The 17,099-nt window shown below is 40.1% G+C and overlaps 1 protein-coding gene across 1 annotated transcript in view; it reads right to left on the reverse strand.

The window, feature by feature from the left end:
* LOC128666766 (oocyte zinc finger protein XlCOF7.1-like) overlaps nt 1–17,099 on the reverse strand; it is a 68,987-nt gene that overhangs the window by 18,951 nt on the left and 32,937 nt on the right. The window lies entirely within an intron of this gene.

A 17,099-nucleotide genomic window follows, 5' to 3' on the forward strand; every position in this document is an offset into this window, starting at 1 on the left:
GACTTTGTGAGAAAAGGGGTAGTGCTCCCCAATTATGATGATTCTGAAATGTATCACATACAAATAGATGCAATTGTGAATCTACATATGCTGTGTAACTTTTGAAGTGCAAATGTAACTAAATCTATATAGGACAGACTAAAAGGAAAATAAAAACTATCATTTGTAAAATATAAGAAAAGGCTTCAAAAACATAGTGTGTGTCACCATTTTAAAAGGACACTCAAATAAAACTTAAACTTTCATGATTTAGATAGAGCAGCAATGTTAAACAACTTTCCAATTTACTTCCATTAACAAAATGTGCACAGTCATTTTATAATTACACTTTTTGAGTCACCAACTCCTACTGAGCATATGCAAGAATTTACAGAATATACGTATATGCATTTGTGATGGCTGTCACATGATACAGGAGGAGTGGAAATAGACATAACTTTGTGTCAGAAAAAAAATCTACTACTCATTTGAAATTCAGACAAAGTGCTATTGCATTGTCTGTTTATTATTCATTTGTTGATTATAAAAATCTACTGTATTAACTGGTCCTTTAAGATGATAAACAGCAGCAAACCTAGGGGATTAAGGGGTCAATTTGTCAAACCCTTTCGGCAGGCTTCACAAGAGAAGCTGCAGTCGGTATTTAACAAGCAGCGGTCATCAGACTACTGCTTCCCTACCCTTTTGCCACCTCTTAGGTAGCGAATTTCAATCTCCCCAGTCTCGTCCAATCGGGAAGATGATTGACAGCTCCTGCCTGAGCGCGATTAGCCATGCGCGGGCAGGGGGTGGAATTCAGCCGGCCAGAGGCGAGCTGCGGTGGACAATTGCGCGTATGTGCGCCCCTGTCCACCGCAGCTTGATAAATCGATCCCTAAGTATCCAAGTTATAGATTGGATAACCCCAGATGATGGAAATAGGTTATTGAAACTCCACCAGAAAGAAACATTCTGGATTCATAAACTAAAAAGTTTACATCCTAGATGATTTAAGGGGCAGTATACACCAAGTTTTATATAGCTGCATGTAATAGACACTACTATTAAGACGAATATGCACAGATAATGATATTAAAATCCAGTATAAAACCTTTAAAAAAAAAAAATTACTTAGAAGCTCCCAGTTTAGCACTGTTAATGAGTTTAGACTGGGACACCCACTGAAAGGGGCTGAGAGCAGACCATCCCCGCCTCCCCTGCATATGAAAAGACTCATTATACAAACAGAAGCAATCTGAAGTCTGCATACATCAGTATACATCTAAAACTTTGGGGCTTGATTAAGAAAATCAGCAAAATGTTATTTAAAAATAAGCAAAACTATACATTGTTACAAAAACATCCCCAGATGGGCTGTATAAATGGATCATCTACAAAACATTTATACAAAGAAAAATCTAGTGTACAATGTCCCTTTAAAGAATGATCTAGATATAACAAGCATATTTGTAATTATTTAGTAAACTGTAGTAATTTACACTATACAAGGGGACAACCACATATCTGCACTTTTCAGTATGAGAGCAATATATTCCTCTGTGCGTTCCTTGTATGAATTTCTCATACTGATGTCTAAAATCTGATTGTTATCACAAAAAAAACAAAACAAAAAATAGAGTTATAAAGTAGGGTGTTATATTTAATGGAAATGTTGTGGTTATTGTTGTAAAAAAAATTGTTTTATGTAAGATCTTGCCATACAATGAAAGGATACATTTTAAATAATTATTTTGAAAAACTTTAAAATAATATACGTGTTACAAGTGTCTGGTTTTAAAATATTTATATAGTTTAAAATTTTAACACATTTTAAATAACTTTAGGAATGAACAAAAAGGCGTTGTTTAAGGACCGTGCATTTCAGACAAAAACTTCCCTAAAAGACCAGAGCATTTTTGCCATCACTACATTTAAACAGAAATAGAGCCTTTTTTATATTTACCTATCAAAACTATATATTTTTTTTAGTAGACAACCCAAAGAATTGATCTAGGCCCATTTTGTTATATTTCATGCCACCATTTCACCGTTAAATGCGATCAAATAAAAAAAAAAAAACCCACTAACGTTTTCACATTTTTAGGTTTCTCACTGAAATTATTTAGAAACAGCTTGTGCAATCATATATGGCTTTGGCATTGCTTTTTGGTAATTAGAAGGCCACTAAATGCCGCTGTGCACCACACTTGTATTATGCCCAGCAGTGAATGGGGTTATGTTTAGAGATCAGCCTCCCACCTGACACATCCCACCCCCTGATCCCTCCCTGACCCCTTCAAACAGCTCTCTTCCCTCCGCCACCTCACAATTATCACCGCTATCTTAGTAAAGTCTGCCAGTATGAAAATAAAAGCCTTTTTTTTTTTAATATATATATTTGCTGCAGTGTAAGTTCACCATAACTCCTTAATATCCCTGATCCCCCCCCCCCCAAAAAAAAAAGGAAATTTATGCTTACCTGATAAATTTATTTCTTTTTCGATACGATGAATCCACGGATTTCATCCTTACTTGTGGGATTACGCCTCCTGGTCAGCATGAGGAGGCAAAGAGCACCACAGCAGAGCTGTATATATAGCTCCTCCCTTCCCTCCCACTCCAGTCATTCGACCGAAGTTAGGAAGAAAAAGGAAAAGCCAAGGTTCAGAGGTGTCTGAAGTTGAACAAAAATATAAAACCTGTCTCAAAAGAACAGGATGGGCCGTGGACTCATTGTATCGAAAAAGAAATACATTTATCAGGCAAGCATAAATTTCCTTTTCAAGATACGATGAGTCCACGGATTTCATCCTTACTTGTGGGATACAATACCAAAGCTATAGTACACGGATGAAAAGGGAGGGACAAGACAGGTAACCTAAACGGAAGGCACCACTGCTCGAAGAACCTTTCTCCCAAAAACATTCTCAGCCGAAGCAAAGATAAAAATTTAGAAAAAAGTGGAAGAGAAGACCAAGTCGCAGCCCTGCAAATCAGCTCAACTGAAGTATTATGCTGAAAGGTCCACGAGGAAGCAACAGCCCAGGTGGAAGGAGCCGAAACTCTTTCAGAAGGCTGCTGTCCAGCAATCTCATATGAAAAACGGATGATATTCTGCAACCAAAAAGAAAGAAAGAAGGAGCAGTAGCTTCCTGACCCCTACTTACTCTAGAAAAAATGTCAAACAGAAAAGACGATAGACTACGTCCAAATGAGCAGAAGACTATCCTTCCGAAAGAAAAATTAGAACACAAGGAAAGAACAACAATTTCCCAATTGACGTTCTTGCTAGAAACAACCTTATCCAAAAGAAAAATAAGGCAAGGCGAATTATATGGTAACGCTGAAATCTCAAACACTAACAAGAAATAAAACTTCCCAAGATAACAACTTAATATCTATGGAATGCATAGGTTCAACAGAACCCCTTGAAGAACTGCAAAAACTAAAGTCAAACTCCATGGAGGAGCAACTGGTTAAACACAGGCCTGACTCTAATCAGAGCCTGACAAAAGGATTGAACATCTGGGACATCTGCCAGACGCTGGAGTAACAAATTAGAGAAGGCAGAGATCTGACCCGTTAGGGAACTCGCTGAAAAACCCTTCCATGATGAAAATACAAATTCCTGGGAATCCCAACTTTACTCCATGAGTAACCCTTGGATTCACACCAATAAAGACATATATGCCCTATCTTAAGGAAAACCTTCCTAGTTACAGGTGTACAAGCCTGAAGAAAGGTATCTATGACAAAATCTAAAACACCACGCTTGAATAGGATCAAGCGTCCAATCTCCAAGCAATCAGCCTCAAAGAAACTAGATTTGGACGGAAAAAGGGACCCTGAAGAAAAGGTCCTTCCTCAACAGAAGTGTCCAAAATCGCAGAGATGACATGATCACCGGATCGGCATACCAAATCCTGCGAGGCCACGCAGAAACAAGGTGAATCACTGATGCCTTCTCCTACATGAGTCGAACAATCACCCGGCAAACGGGGGAAATAGACATGCTAGGCTGAAGGACCAAAGAACTGCCAAGGCAGTTATCAGTCCGGACTGGGGGCCCTGAACCTGGACCTGTATCTCAAAAACCAGGCAGGCCGACAAGATGCCAAGCGATCCAACTCCGGCCGACCCTATTCGAAAATCAGGTTGGAGAATACTCCCGGATGGAGATCCCACTCTTCTGGATGAAAAATCTGATTACTCAGAAAATCCGGTTCCCAAGAATCCACCCCTGGGATATGGAACGCTGACAGATACCAAGAAAGAAACTGGGCTGAAGCCAACTGAGCCCAGACTAGAAGAACCTAGAAGCTTGCTCTAAGCTGCAGGAAGTCTATAAAAAGAACAGACTCCGCTAGAGTCCAGAGACAACTACCATAGAAAAGAGTCCCTTGTCTCCTGATCTAGTTATTTGAGGAGACAAGTTTGCATAATCTCCGTTCCATTGCCTGAGTATCCTGAACCGCATAGGTCTGAGGTGTAATGAACAAACGGAAATTTAAGAGACACAAGGCGCTGCTCAATTTATCAACCTACGAAGGATGAAAGGTTGAGAGGACCTCACCGAGGATCGACCTGCAACCCTCAGGTTGTTACAGAACCCAGCCCCAGTGCCCTAGTATACTGAGCCATCTCACAGGCTAAAGTCCATCGCAGTCACCAGCAGGCCGAATACCACTATGTACTGAGCCACTGAAGTCGAGAAGTAGACTGAAGGGCTAGACCAGAAATGTCTCGATTTCCTGACTTCAGTCAGAAACTCTTCAATGATAAGGAAATCATCATGGTTCCTAAGAAAGCTACCCTTGAGTTTGGGACTAAGGAACACTCTTCCAAAGACACCTTCCACCCGTGAGCTCACGGGAAGAATAACCTCATGTCCATGGAAATCTTGCTTGCTGAAAGGATGACACCTGGACTAAGATATTAATCAGATAGGGCGCCTCCGGAAGAACTCGGAACTGTTGCCACTGAAAGGAAGGACCACGAACAGGAAGTGTTTGACCAGAAAGGCAAACCCTAGAACTAGAGACGAGTCTCGTGAACGGCACATGAACGCACTCAACCCTTGTGACATAAATTGACCCTCTAGGATCAGGGAAGAAAAGGAACAATTATTGATTCCATCTTGAAGGTCAGAACCCTTCTTTAAAAATGGTCTTAAAAGCCCCCTTTTTATGGGAACCACAACCCGACCTGCAACCCCAGATCCTGTACCAGTAGTAAAACTGAAACAACCACTCCAAGGTCTTAGAGGTCTCGTATGCAATGTAAGGACGTCTCTCCCTTTGTCTGACCCTCAGACAAACTTGAAAGCAGAAACCACCTCAAAGAGAAAAACATGAGAGCTGGAAACCAAACTTGAGTTAAAACGGAAAGTCAACCCCCTACAAGATCCAACCCTGGACCAGAGCATTTTCCCCATGCTGTATTTAATACAACAGCAGGCTGTGTGTTCACCAAAATCCTAGTCTTAGAACACAATCCGTAAAACAAGACTCTAACCAAAAAGTTCCAAGAGCTGGAATAGATTCGCCTATGCCCCCAGTTTGATAACTGGAAGAGAAGCCATTGAAATAAAGGAATTAACCAATTGAAAGCTTTATTCAATCCTGGATCATAGCCAGGAAAACTACTGACTAAAAACCTCAGACAGCGCATCAAACCAATATGCCGTCATACCAGTGACGGTAACAAAATACACAGATGGTTGCCATTGTAAACCCTGTTGTGTGTCCCATTACTAAATTTTGTCCATAGGACTATCCTCTAAGGGAATAGAAGTTTCCGTAGTAAAATTGAAACTACTCCTTCCCCCCTAAGGAATGTCGTCCAGCCTCTTAGCTGATACGCCTATGGGAAAAAGTCTTGTAAAAACAGGGAATGCTTAAGGAACCCATTCCATCTGACACAGAGATTCTCAGAAACACGAAGGAACCAGATAGAACAGCAATGCCTTTATCCTATGTAAAAATACTGAATGCATCATAACCCCAAGTGGGGTGTGAAGGAAACACAGGACACTGCATGTGGACCCCAAAATTTCGACAGAAACTATAGGGGAAAGTTGCGCCCTTGGAAACAGACACCCAAACAGCAATCATTATAGAGGGAGTAGGTTCAAAAATAAATTTGAACAGATTGAAATAAATCTTAATAAATGTTCCACATAACAAACGATATTGTTCCCTTAAATCGGAAACGTAACGCAATTCTTACGTGCATTTGATACATCCTCAGTCGCAAGGGATGAATTAACAAATAAACAGCTGAAATATATTTACTATAACAAACACAGAACAAAACGTTACTGTTTCTTTAAATCTTAAGGTAACTTATTTCTGTGTGTTTTTGTACCATCCTACCGCAAAGGATGAAGTAACAAAGAAGCAGTCGCAATCCTTTTAATAAAATGTACACAGAAAAATATTACTGTCTCTTTAAATTTTAAAAGAACATCTGATTTCTGTCTTGTAGAAAACAATCCAAGAACCATATACACAGTGCTGTAACTAGACATCGCTATGTACCTCAAAAGTAATGTCTATGTAAATAACCGCAGAGCACTGCCTGTGTGTCACAACTCATTTTTGACACGAAAGGTAGACAATTGTGGCATGGATGAATCGATGTCCCCAGACTCCTAACAGCCAACGCTTTATAAGGAGCAATTATAATAAAGAGGAACACATGAAAAAATGTTACTGTCTCTTTAAATCTCAAGGGAACACTATGTTACATATGTTTTCATTTTATTCATGTGTATTTTCATCCAATCACCATGGATGAACTAACAGGAAATACTGTTGCTTTAAATTTTAAACTGCAAAGTCTTATTTTCTATGCAATTAACAAATAATGAAAAAAGGCAACGAAGAAGACAGCTGAACATCCTAAAGCGTATACTATGCACCATAACTTCCGAACCGGAAGTGCCATATGTTGTATGCAGTTAACACAAGGCGCATTTCAAAGCTCAGCCACAGTGTCTTTCCAAAACTAGAGTCCCCCGATCCTTACTAACGTATGTCCCATTGTAAGGAGGAAGAAGCATCTCTAAACACCTTAGGAACGTCCTCCAACCCCTATACAAAAATAGGAGCAAGGAAACAGAAGTGTCACTGGCGCTCTTTACTTTCGCGCCCTTTCAGAACAACACCCCTCGTGGGCATTACGTCAGCTATCTCCCGGTCGCCAATGTTAAATGAAAAGGCACCGGGAGCGACATGTCCAAATAACAGCTTAGCAGCCTGCTGCCTTTAGAACAGCCTAATCGGCCATAATACACATAGGAGGCTCGCAGGTGTTTACGAAAACCCCGCCCATCGTGGGCGTAAACAACCACATCCCGCCCGCCATTGTTAAATGTAAAGGCACCAGGAGCGACATGCACAAATAACAGCTGAGCAGCCTGCTGCCTTTAGAACAGCCTAATCAGCCATAACACACATAGTATGCTCGCAGTTGCTACGAAAACCTCCGCCCATCGTGGGCGTAAACAACCATCTCCCGGCCGCCATTAAAGTTTAACACAGAAGGCGCCGGGAGAGAAACTCCCACAGACTGTTCCTCACTATGCCCAACCTTCGCTATGTACCTCATGCAAAGGGTAGCCAGTAGCCATGGTCGACAAAGTCACTTATGACAATTGGCAGCTGTCTGCCAGTACCCAGTTTGCTGCAAAATTTGTAATTTAAATAATAAAAAAACTTTTTTTTTTGGACTTCCCTGTAGCGCAGCCGATCAGTCCCACCCACTCCCACCCTCCTCCCGCCTCATCCAGCAATGGGCCCCCCACCCACCAACGATCGGCACCACAGATGTGCTATGCAGAGATAGCCACAGAGTGGCCCTCTCTGCATCGACAACTCTGCAAGCCTATTGGGGCATGCAGAAATAGCGCAATCCCGCTATTTTGAGCGAGATTGCGGCAGAGAGAAGCACAGGACACGTTGATGGTCCTTCAGGGCATAACGACCAGCGTTGTACAGGGTACAGCGCTGGTCGTTAAGGGGTTAAAATAACTCAATTATGGTAGTGGATAAGACTATAAATAAGCACACCTAGTGAATAGAATACCGACAATAGACTTGAGAATGTCTGGACATTTACTGGATTAAACACGTTGAGTAATTACGTCCCCTCTAGGAACCCGTAGTGTGATCCAGGCTCACAAAGTTGAATTAGACGGCAGTGTTAGAAGCCGCCACAAAAGCAGCGTTTACCTACCAATGGGTCCTACTGTGCAGGAGTCACATTGATGCATTTTTTCAACTTGTTTTTAGTAAGTACATTGATTATTGTGCTTTAATATTTGTATTTTATATTTTGTTATTACTAAAACTACCTTGATTCAGAGATATGCTGTCTCCTTATGTTTTTAATATAGATTTAAATTACAAATGGCTGTTAAATACTTTCCATACCCTAGATATGAGGAATATTGAGAAACATAATTTATGAAAGAACTTACCTGATAAATTCATTTCTTTCATATTAGCAAGAGTCCATGAGCTAGTGACGTATGGGATATACATTCCTACCAGGAGGGGCAAAGTTTCCCAAACCTTAAAATGCCTATAAATACACCCCTCGCCACACCCACAATTCAGTTTAACGAATAGCCAAGAAGTGGGGTGATAAGAAAGGAGCGAAAGCATTAAAAATAAGGAATTGGAATAATTGTGCTTTAAACAAAAAAATCATAGCCACCACAAAAAGGGTGGGCCTCATGGACTCTTGCTAATATGAAAGAAATGAATTTATCAGGTAAGTTCTTACATAAATTATGTTTTCTTTCATGTAATTAGCAAGAGTCCATGAGCTAGTGACGTATGGGATAGCAGATACCCAAGATGTGGAACTTCCACGCAAGAGTCACTAGAGAGGGAGGGATAAAATAAAGACAGCCAATTCCGCTGAAAAATTAATCCACTACCCAAATCAAAAGTTTCAATTTTTATAATGAAAAAAACTGAAGTTATAAGCAGAAGAATCAAACTGAAACAGCTGCCTGAAGTACTATTCTACCAAAAACTGTTTCTGAAGAAGAGAAAACATCAAAATGGTAGAATTTAGTAAAAGTATGCAAAGAAGACCAAATCATTGCTTTGCAAATCTGATCAACAGAAGCTTCATTCTTAAAAGTCCAGGAAGTAGAAACTGACCTAGTAGAATGAGCCGTAATCCTCTGAGGCGGGGATTAACCCGACTCCAAATAAGCATGATGAATCAAAAAGCTTTAACCAAGATGCCAAAGAAATGGCAGAAGCCTTCTGACCTTTCCTAAAAACAGAAAAGATAACAAATAGACTAGAAGTCTTTCTGAAATCTGAGTAGCTTCAACATAATTTCAAAACTCTTACCACATCCAAAGAATGTAATAAAGTCTCCAAAGAATTCTTAGGATTAGGACACAAGGAAGGAACAATAATTCCTCTACTAATGTTGTTAGCATTCACAACTTTAGGTAAAAATTGAAATGAAGACAGCAAAACCACCTTATCCTCGTGAAAAATCAGAAAAAGGAGACTCACAAGAAAGAGCAGATAATTCAAAAACTGTTCTAGCTGAAGAGATGTCTAAAAGGAACAATACTTTCCATGAAAGTAATTTAAATGTCCAAAGAAAGCACATGCTCAAACGGAAGAGCCTGTAAAGCCCTCAGAACCAAATTAAGACTCCAAGGAGGAGAAATTGGCTTAAATGACAGACTTGATACGAACCAAAGCCTGAACAAAACAAAGAATAACAGAAAGATTAGCAAATTTTTCTGTGAAAACAGCACAGAAAAAGCAGAGGTTTGTCCTTGCAAGGAACTTGCAGACAAAAACCCTTATCTAAACCATCCTGAAGAAAGTATAAAATCCTAGGAATTCTAAAAGAATGCCAAGAGAATTTATGAGAAGAGCATCAAGAGATGTAAATCTTTCAAACTCGATAATAAATCTTACTAGACACAGATTTACGAGCCTGCAACATAGTATTAATCACTGAGTCAGAGAAACTTCTATGACTAAGTACTAAGCATTAAATCTCCATACCATCAAATAAATAATTTGAGTTCCTGATGGAAAAAACAAATGTTAAGATATAAGGTCTGGCCTTAATGGAAGTGACCAAGATTGGCAACTGGACATCCGAACAAGAACCATATACCAAAACCTGTGCGGCCATGCAGGAGCCACCAGCAACACAAAAGATTGCTCCCTGATGATTTTGAAAATCACTCTAAAAAGAAGAACCAGAGGCGAAAAAATATAGGCAGATTGATAACTCCAAGGAAGTGTCAATGCATACACTGCTTCCGCCAGAGGATCCCCGGACCTGAATAGGCCCCTGGGAAGTTCCTTGTTTAGATGAGATGCCATCAGATCTATTTCTGGAAGCCCTCACATCTGAACAATTTGAAAAAACACATCTGGGTAAAGAGACCATTCTCCCGGATGTAAAGCTTGATTGACAGAGATAATCCGCTTCCCAATTGTCTATACCTGGGAAATGGACCTCAGAAATTAGACAGGAGCTGGATTTAGCCCAAGCAAGTATCCGAGATACTTCTTCACAGCCTAAGGACTCAGAGTCCCACCCTGATGATTGACATACGCCACAGTTGTGACATTGTCTGTCTGAAAAACAATAAAACGTCTCTTTCTTCAAAAAGAAGCCAAAACTGAAGAACTCTGAAAAATGCACGGAGTTCCAAAATATCGATTGGTAATCTCGCCTCCTGAGATTTCCAAAACCCTTGTGCTGACAGAGATCCCCAGACAGCCTCCCAACCTAAAAGACTTGCATCTGTAGTGAACATGGTCCAGGTTGAATGAACCGAAGAGACCCGTAGAACTATATGATGGTGATCTAACCACCAAATCAAAGATAGTTGAACATTGGGATTCAAAGATATAAAAAGTGATATCCTAGAATCCCTGCACCATGAATTCAGTATAAAAAACTGGAAAGGTTTCTTATGAAAATGAGCAAAGGGAATCGAATCCAATGCTGCAGCCATAATACCTAAAACTTCCATGCATATAGCAACTGAAGGAAATAATAGAGACTGAAGATTCCGACAAACGGAACCCAATAAAATTGTCACTTGTCTGTTAGAGACAAAGACATTGACACAATCTATCTGGAAACCTAAAAAAGGTGACCCTTGTCTGAGGAATCAAGGAGCTTTTGATAAAAAGATCCTCTAACCATGTCTTGAAGAAAGAACAAAAGTTGAATCATATGAGATTCCGCAGAACGAAAAGACTGAGCCAGTACCACGAGACCGTCCAAATAAGGAAACACTGAGAACCTTGAAAAGATTCTTAGAGCCGTCGCTAGACCAGAAGGAAAAGCAACAAATTAGTAATGCTTGTCAAAAAAAGAGAATCTCAGAAAATGAAAATAATCTGAATGAAAACAGAAAATAAAGATATGCATCTATTGTATCTATTGTAAACAAATAATGCCATCACTGACCAAAAAGGCAGAATAGACCATATAAACAACATTCTAAAAGATGGTACACTTATGACAATTCAAAAAGATTTTCTATCTTTGGGATAATGAATAGTTTTGAATAAAAACCCCAAACCCTATTCCTAAAATGGAACTGGTATAAATACCCCAGAAAACTCCAGGTCTGAGCAGCGCCTTGAGCCCCAACGGGTGACCAGCCGCGCTTCACAAGTACCCAATACATACAGGTCTGAAACACACTTCAGGAAAGTGTGAGCCTTACTGGAATAGCTGGAATATGTTAGAAAAAAAAGACTTCTCACAGACGGTTTTACTCTGAATCCTATTCTGTACCCAAAACTAAGAAGTTTGGACTGAATTGAACCAAACAAATTTTTTAAAAAAAGTCTTAACCTGTCCCTTACCAGCTAAGCTGGAATAAGAACCGCACCTATATGCAAATTTGGGGAGCTGACTTTGATCTTTTAAATGGCTTAAATTGAATGAAGAAAACTTCCAATCATAAACATGATACTTGGGGAAGAATTTAGAATTCCGTTCCTTAGTAAGAACAAAAACTAATAAAAGCTGAAAATTTAGTCTTAGAACTCAATCCTGAAGCCCAGGATCCAATTATGAACCAAATAATTGATTACCTTGGAAAAAAAGAAATATGAAATTTAGAAATCAAATTAGCATTCCAAGATTGAAATCACAAAGTTCTTCTAGCTAAAATAGCTAAAGACATGCTAAACAAATCATAATCCGATACTTGTTGCCCTAAAGTATCCAACCAGAAAGTTGAAGCAGTTGCAACATCAGCCAAATAAATTACAGGTCTAAGAAAAGTACCTGAAAATAAATAATTTTCCTTAAATAAGATACAAGTTTCCCAAGGAAAAAAATAAATACTATTTGCTATAGGAATAGTAGTATGTTTAGCAAGAGTAGAGATAGCCCCATTAACTTGGGGGATCTTCCTCAAACTTAAAACTAACTGCCGGCAAAGGATACAATTTAAAAACCTTAAAGAAGGAATAAAAGAAATTCCCGGCCTATTTCATTCCCTAGTATCAGGAACTGGAAAAAAACCTCTGAAGAAACCACAGAAGGTTAATAAGCAGAATTTAGATGTTAGCTAGTCTTAAAATCAAAAGAACTAGTTACTTCAATATCCAAAATAATCAACACCTTTTCAACAAAGAACGAATGTACTCTATTTAAAAATAAAAAAGTAGATTTGTTAGTGTCAATATCTGATGAAGAATATTCTGAATGAGAAAAAACACCATCAGAGAAGGATAATTCAGTATGTTGTTGGTCATTTGAAACTTCATCAACTAAATGAGAAGTTTAAAAAAGACCTAAAAATTTTATTAGAAGGCGGGATGGCAGACAAAGCCTTTAGAATAGAATCAGAAAAATATTCTTATAAATTCCTAAGTATATCTTGTACATAAGATGTAAAAAGAATAGCAATAGATAATGCATAAATACTAATGGACTCTGCAGGTAAAAGTTTATCATAATAACTTATTACAAACCATAGCTAAAGATAAACATTCATAACATTAAAATAAATTAACTTAGCTTTGGTAGGACTGATATCAGTCATCAGGAATCCCTCAGTATTTTCTGATACAGGAACAGTTTTTGGAATATCTTGCAATATGTAATAGAAAAAAACAACATATAAAGCAAAATGATCAAATTCCTTAATTGACAGTTTCAGGAATGGGAAAAAAAAATGCAAACAGAACAGGCCTCTAGAAACCAGAAGCAACTAAAAAATGAGACTTAAATAATGTTAAAAATCTGGCGCCAAGAATGACGCCCACATATTTTTTGGCGCCAAAAACGTCTGCAACAAACACGAGAGCCAAAAATGACGCAACTACGTGAAAACCTCCGGCGTCAACTACGACGCAGGAAAAGACGTAATTGACGTCAGACAAACGTCAATCTCGCACCAAAAAAGTCTTGCGCCAAAAATTACGCAATAAATTCTAGCATTTTCTGCACCCGCGAGCCTAACAGCACGCAATTTAAAGGAAAAAAGTCAATTGAAAATTTAGGTAAGAAAAATATTTAATTCATATGCATTTTCCCAAAAAAATGAAACTGACAGTCTGAATGAAGGAATACTGAATATCCTGAATCATGGCAAATATAAGTTTAAACACATATATTTAGAACTTTACATATAAAGTGCCCACCATAGCTTTGAGTGTCATAAATAAAAATAAGACTTACTTACCCTAAGACACTCTTCTACATATAGTAGATAGCCAAACCAGTACTGAAACGAGAATCAGTAGAGGTAATGGTATATAAGAGTATATCGTCGATCTGAAAAGGGAGGTAGGAGAAGAAATCTCTACGACCGATAACAGAGAACCTATGAAATAGATCCCCTAGAGGAAGACCATGGTATTCAAATAGGCAATACTCTCTTCACATCCCTCTGACATTCACTGCACTCTGAGAGGAAAACCGGGCTTCAGCCTGCTGCGAAGCGCATATCAACGTAGAATCTAGCACAAACTTACTTCACCACCTCCATGGGAGGCAAAGTTTGTAAAACTGAATTGTGGGTGTGGTGAGGGGTGTATTTATAGGCATTTTAAGGTTTGGGAAACTTTGCCCCTCCTGGTAGGAATGTATATCCCATACGTCACTAGCTCATGGACTCTTGCTAATTACATGAAAGAAATAATCAATACTGTCAAAAGAGAGGGCACATGTGTCTACCATTTACATGATACAGAGGGTGAGAGAGAAGGGAAGAGAGGGCATGTGTGTGTACCATTTACATGATACAGAGGGTGAGAGAGAAGGGAAGAGAGGGCATGTGTGTGTACTATTTACATGAAGCAGAGGGTGAGAGAGAAGAGAGCGCATGTTTGTGTACCATTTACAGTAGCAGAAGGTGAGAGAGAAGGGAAGAGAGGGCATGTGTGTGTATCATTTACATGATACAGAGGGTGAGAGAGAATGGAAGAGAGGGCATGTGTGTGTATCATTTACATGAAGCAGAGTATGAGAGAAGGGAAGAGAGGGCAAGTGTGTGTATCATTTACATGAAGCAGAGGGTGAGAGAGTAGGGAAGAGAGGGCATGTGTGTGTATCAATTACATGAAGCAGAGGGTGAGAGAGAAGAGAAGAGAGGGCATGTGTATGTGTATCATTTACATGAAGCAGAGGGTGAGAGAGAAGAGAGGGCATGTGTGTGTATCATTTACATGATACAGAGGGTGAGAGAGAAGGGAAGAGAGGGCATGTGTGTGTGTTCCATTTACATGATACAGAGGGTGAGAGAGAAGGACAGAGAGGGCATGTGTGTGTACCATTTACATGAAGCAGAGGGTGAGAGAGAAGGGAAGAGAGAGCATGTGTGTGTATCATTTACATGATACAGAGGGTGAGAGAGAAGGGAAGAGAGGGCATGTGTGTGTACCATTTACATGAAGGAGAGGGTGAGAGAGAAGAGAGGGCATGTGTGTGTATCATTTACATGATACAGAGGGTGAGAAAGAAGGGAAGAGAGGGCATGTGTGTGTACCATTTACATGATACAGAGGGTGAGAAAGAAGGGAAGAGAGGGCATGTGTGTGTACCATTTACATGATACAGAGGGTGAAAGAGAAGGGAAAAGAGGGCATGTGTGTGTATCATTTACATGATACAGAGGGTGAGAGAGAATGGAAGAGAGGGCATGTGTGTGTATCATTTACATGAAGCAGAGTATGAGAGAATGGAAGAGAGGGCATGTGTGTGTATCATTTACATGAAACAGAGTATGAGAGAAGGGAAGAGAGGGCATGTGTATCTGTATCATTTACATGAAGCAGAGGGTGAGAGAGTAGGGAAGAGAGGGCATGTGTGTGTGTACCATTTACATGAAGCAGAGGGTGAGAGAGTAGGGAAGAGAGGGCATGTGTGTGTGTATCAATTACATGAAGCAGAGGGTGAGAGAGAAGAGAAGAGAGGGCATGTGTATGTGTATCATTTACATGAAGCAGAGGGTGAGAGAGTAGGGAAGAGAGGGCATGTGTGTGTATCATTTACATGATACAGAGGGTGAGAGAGAAGGGAAGAGAGGGCATGTGTGTATCATTTACATGACACAGAGGGTGAGAGAGAAGGGAAGAGAGGGCATGTGTGTGTACCATTTACATGAAGCAGAGGGTGAGAGAGAAGGGAAAAGAGGGCATGTGTGTGTACCATTTACATGAAGCAGAGTATGAGAGAAGGGAAGAGAGGGCATGTGTGTATCATTTACATGAAGCAGAGGGTGAGAGAGAAGAGAAGAGAGGGCACGTGTGTGTATCATTTACATGAAGCAGAGGGTGAGAGAGAAGGGAAGAGAGGGCATGTGTGTGTATCATTTACATGAAGCAGAGGGTGAGATAGAAGGGAAGAGAGGGCATGTGTGTGTATCATTTACATGATACAGGGGGTGAGAGAGAAGGGAAGAGAGGGTATGTGTGTGTATAATTTACATGAAGTAGAGGGTGAGAGAGAAGGGAAGAGAGGGCATGTGTGTGTGCATCATTTACATGAAGCAGAGGGTGAGAGAGAAAAGGGAAGAGAGGGCATGTGTGTGTGTATTATTTACATGAGCAGAGGGTGAGAGAGAAGGGAAGAGAGGGCGTGTGTGTGTACCATTTACATGATACAGAGGGTGAGAGAGAAGGGAAGAGAGAGCACGTATGCGTATCATTTACATGAAGCAGAGGGTGTGAGAGAAGGGAAGAGAGGGCATGTGTGTGTATTATTTAAATGAGCAGAGGGTGAGAGAGAAGGGAAGAGAGGGCGTGTGTGTACCATTTACATGATACAGAGGGTGAGAGAGAAGGGAAGAGAGAGCACGTATGCGTATCATTTACATGAAGCAGAGGGTGTGAGAGAAGGGAAGAGAGGGCATGTGTGTGTATCATTTACATGAAGCAGAAAGTGAGAGAGAAGGGAAGAGAGGGCATGTGTGTGTATCATTTACATGAAGCAGAAAGTGAGAGAGAAGGGAAGAGAGAGCATGTGTTTGTATCAGTTACATGAAGCAGAGGTTGAGAAAGAAGGGAAGAGAGGGCATGTGTGTGTATTATTTACATGATACAGAGGGTGAGAGAGAGAAGGGAAGAAAGGGAATGTGTGCGTATCATTTACATGAAGCAGAGGGTGAGAGAGTAGGGAAGAGAGGGCATGTGTGTGTATCATTTACATGATACAGAGGTTGAGAGAGAAGGGAAGAGAGGGCATGTGTGTGTATCATTTACATGAAGCAGAGGGAGAGAGAGAAGGGAAAAGAGGGCATGTGTGTGTACCATTTACATGAAGCAGAGGGTGAGAGAGAAGGGGAGAGAGGGCATGTGTGTGTATCATTTACATGATACAGAGGGTGAGAGAGAAGGGAAGAGAGGGCATGTGTGTGTACTATTTTTATGATACAGAGGGTGAGAGAGAGAAGGGAAGAGAGGGCATGTGTCTGCACCATTTTCATGATACAGAGGGTGAGAGAGAAGGGAAGAGAGGGCATGTGTGTGTATCATTTACATGATACAGGGGGTGAGAGAGAAGGGAAGAGAGGGCATGTGTGTGTATAATTTACATGAGCAGAGGGTGAGAGAGAAGGGATGAGAGAGCATGTGTGTGTACCATTT

This window comes from Bombina bombina, chromosome 7, assembly GCF_027579735.1.
Source record: "Bombina bombina isolate aBomBom1 chromosome 7, aBomBom1.pri, whole genome shotgun sequence".
Lineage (NCBI taxonomy): Eukaryota > Metazoa > Chordata > Amphibia > Anura > Bombinatoridae > Bombina > Bombina bombina.